The sequence below is a fragment of the Ixodes scapularis genome, unplaced genomic scaffold (genome assembly GCF_016920785.2).
Source record: "Ixodes scapularis isolate PalLabHiFi unplaced genomic scaffold, ASM1692078v2 PGA_scaffold3__209_contigs__length_174095766, whole genome shotgun sequence".
Taxonomy (NCBI): domain Eukaryota; kingdom Metazoa; phylum Arthropoda; class Arachnida; order Ixodida; family Ixodidae; genus Ixodes; species Ixodes scapularis.
In genome coordinates, this window is record NW_024609868.1 from 138267572 (window position 1) to 138271922 (window position 4351).

The following is a 4351-nucleotide window of genomic DNA, read 5'->3' on the forward strand; positions in this document are numbered from 1 at the left end:
CGATTGCTCTCAGCGGTACGCCAATATAGAGGGATGGAACTATCCTAAAACTTGGGTTTGATCCAAGTCGGGGTTCTAGTCTTTGGGCAGGAGACATGCGCGTTTACCCGAAAATCGAGCTTGGAGAGGATAATTTCGCTATTGTAACCATTCGGCTCCTCTTTAATGACGTGACACGCGAGTAATTAGGCGATAGAAACGATTGCTCTCAGCGGTACGCCAATATAGAGGGATGGAACTATCCTAAAACTTGGGTTTGATCCAAGTCGGGGTTCTAGTCTTTGGGCAGGAGAAATGCGCGTTTACCCGAAAATCGAGCTTGGAGAGGATAATTTCGCTATTGTAACCATTCGGCTCCTCTTTAATGACGTGACACGCGAGTAATTAGGCGATAGAAACGATTGCTCTCAGCGGTACGCCAATATAGAGGGATGGAACTATCCTAAAACTTGGGTTTGATCCAAGTCGGGGTTCTAGTCTTTGGGCAGGAGACATGCGCGTTTACCCGAAAATCGAGCTTGAAGAGGATAATTTCGCTATTGTAACCATCCGGCTCCTCTTTAATGACGTGACACGCGAGTAATTAGGCGATAGAGACGATTGCTCTCAGCGGTACGCCAATATAGAGGGATGGAACTATCCTAAAACTTGGGTTTGATCCAAGTCGGGGTTCTAGTCTTTGGGCAGGAGACATGCGCGTTTACCCGAAAATCGAGCTTGAAGAGGATAATTTCGCTATTGTAACCATCCGGCTCCTCTTTAATGACGTGACACGCGAGTAATTAGGCGGTAGAGACGATTGCTCTCAGCGGTACGCCAATATAGAGGGATGGAACTATCCTAAAACTTGGGTTTGATCCAAGTCGGGGTTCTAGTCTTTGGGCAGGAGACATGCGCGTTTACCCGAAAATCGAGCTTGAAGAGGATAATTTCGCTATTGTAACCATCCGGCTCCTCTTTAATGACGTGACACGCGAGTAATTAGGCGATAGAGACGATTGCTCTCAGCGGTACGCCAATATAGAGGGATGGAACTATCCTAAAACTTGGGTTTGATCCAAGTCGGGGTTCTAGTCTTTGGGCAGGAGACATGCGCGTTTACCCGAAAATCGAGCTTGAAGAGGATAATTTCGCTATTGTAACCATCCGGCTCCTCTTTAATGACGTGACACGCGAGTAATTAGGCGATAGAGACGATTGCTCTCAGCGGTACGCCAATATAGAGGGATGGAACTATCCTAAAACTTGGGTTTGATCCAAGTCGGGGTTCTAGTCTTTGGGCAGGAGACATGCGCGTTTACCCGAAAATCGAGCTTGGAGAGGATAATTTCGCTATTGTAACCATTCGGCTCCTCTTTAATGACGTGACACGCGAGTAATTAGGCGATAGAAACGATTGCTCTCAGCGGTACGCCAATATAGAGGGATGGAACTATCCTAAAACTTGGGTTTGATCCAAGTCGGGGTTCTAGTCTTTGGGCAGGAGAAATGCGCGTTTACCCGAAAATCGAGCTTGGAGAGGATAATTTCGCTATTGTAACCATTCGGCTCCTCTTTAATGACGTGACACGCGAGTAATTAGGCGATAGAAACGATTGCTCTCAGCGGTACGCCAATATAGAGGGATGGAACTATCCTAAAACTTGGGTTTGATCCAAGTCGGGGTTCTAGTCTTTGGGCAGGAGACATGCGCGTTTACCCGAAAATCGAGCTTGAAGAGGATAATTTCGCTATTGTAACCATCCGGCTCCTCTTTAATGACGTGACACGCGAGTAATTAGGCGATAGAGACGATTGCTCTCAGCGGTACGCCAATATAGAGGGATGGAACTATCCTAAAACTTGGGTTTGATCCAAGTCGGGGTTCTAGTCTTTGGGCAGGAGACATGCGCGTTTACCCGAAAATCGAGCTTGGAGAGGATAATTTCGCTATTGTAACCATTCGGCTCCTCTTTAATGACGTGACACGCGAGTAATTAGGCGATAGAAACGATTGCTCTCAGCGGTACGCCAATATAGAGGGATGGAACTATCCTAAAACTTGGGTTTGATCCAAGTCGGGGTTCTAGTCTTTGGGCAGGAGACATGCGCGTTTACCCGAAAATCGAGCTTGAAGAGGATAATTTCGCTATTGTAACCATCCGGCTCCTCTTTAATGACGTGACACGCGAGTAATTAGGCGATAGAGACGATTGCTCTCAGCGGTACGCCAATATAGAGGGATGGAACTATCCTAAAACTTGGGTTTGATCCAAGTCGGGGTTCTAGTCTTTGGGCAGGAGACATGCGCGTTTACCCGAAAATCGAGCTTGGAGAGGATAATTTCGCTATTGTAACCATTCGGCTCCTCTTTAATGACGTGACACGCGAGTAATTAGGCGATAGAAACGATTGCTCTCAGCGGTACGCCAATATAGAGGGATGGAACTATCCTAAAACTTGGGTTTGATCCAAGTCGGGGTTCTAGTCTTTGGGCAGGAGAAATGCGCGTTTACCCGAAAATCGAGCTTGGAGAGGATAATTTCGCTATTGTAACCATTCGGCTCCTCTTTAATGACGTGACACGCGAGTAATTAGGCGATAGAAACGATTGCTCTCAGCGGTACGCCAATATAGAGGGATGGAACTATCCTAAAACTTGGGTTTGATCCAAGTCGGGGTTCTAGTCTTTGGGCAGGAGAAATGCGCGTTTACCCGAAAATCGAGCTTGAAGAGGATAATTTCGCTATTGTAACCATCCGGCTCCTCTTTAATGACGTGACACGCGAGTAATTAGGCGGTAGAGACGATTGCTCTCAGCGGTACGCCAATATAGAGGGATGGAACTATCCTAAAACTTGGGTTTGATCCAAGTCGGGGTTCTAGTCTTTGGGCAGGAGACATGCGCGTTTACCCGAAAATCGAGCTTGGAGAGGATAATTTCGCTATTGTAACCATCCGGCTCCTCTTTAATGACGTGACACGCGAGTAATTAGGCGGTAGAGACGATTGCTCTCAGCGGTACGCCAATATAAAGGGATGGAACTATCCTAAGACTTGGGTTTGATCCAAGTCGGGGTTCTAGTCTTTGGGCAGGAGAAATGCGCGTTTACCCGAAAATCGAGCTTGAAGAGGATAATTTCGCTATTGTAACCATCCGGCTCCTCTTTAATGACGTGACACGCGAGTAATTAGGCGGTAGAGACGATTGCTCTCAGCGGTACGCCAATATAAAGGGATGGAACTATCCTAAAACTTGGGTTTGATCCAAGTCGGGGTTCTAGTCTTCGGGCAGGAGACATGCGCGTTTACCCGAAAATCGAGCTTGAAGAGGATAATTTCGCTATTGTAACCATCCGGCTCCTCTTTAATGACGTGACACGCGAGTAATTAGGCGGTAGAGACGATTGCTCTCAGCGGTACGCCAATATAAAGGGATGGAACTATCCTAAAACTTGGGTTTGATCCAAGTCGGGGTTCTAGTCTTTGGGCAGGAGACATGCGCGTTTACCCGAAAATCGAGCTTGAAGAGGATAATTTCGCTATTGTAACCATCCGGCTCCTCTTTAATGACGTGACACGCGAGTAATTAGGCGGTAGAGACGATTGCTCTCAGCGGTACGCCAATATAAAGGGATGGAACTATCCTAAAACTTGGGTTTGATCCAAGTCGGGGTTCTAGTCTTTGGGCAGGAGACATGCGCGTTTACCCGAAAATCGAGCTTGAAGAGGATAATTTCGCTATTGTAACCATCCGGCTCCTCTTTAATGACGTGACACGCGAGTAATTAGGCGGTAGAGACGATTGCTCTCAGCGGTACGCCAATATAAAGGGATGGAACTATCCTAAAACTTGGGTTTGATCCAAGTCGGGGTTCTAGTCTTTGGGCAGGAGACATGCGCGTTTACCCGAAAATCGAGCTTGAAGAGGATAATTTCGCTATTGTAACCATCCGGCTCCTCTTTAATGACGTGACACGCGAGTAATTAGGCGATAGAGACGATTGCTCTCAGCGGTACGCCAATATAAAGGGATGGAACTATCCTAAAACTTGGGTTTGATCCAAGTCGGGGTTCTAGTCTTTGGGCAGGAGACATGCGCGTTTACCCGAAAATCGAGCTTGAAGAGGATAATTTCGCTATTGTAACCATCCGGCTCCTCTTTAATGACGTGACACGCGAGTAATTAGGCGGTAGAGACGATTGCTCTCAGCGGTACGCCAATATAAAGGGATGGAACTATCCTAAAACTTGGGTTTGATCCAAGTCGGGGTTCTAGTCTTTGGGCAGGAGACATGCGCGTTTACCCGAAAATCGAGCTTGAAGAGGATAATTTCGCTATTGTAACCATCCGGCTCCTCTTTAATGACGT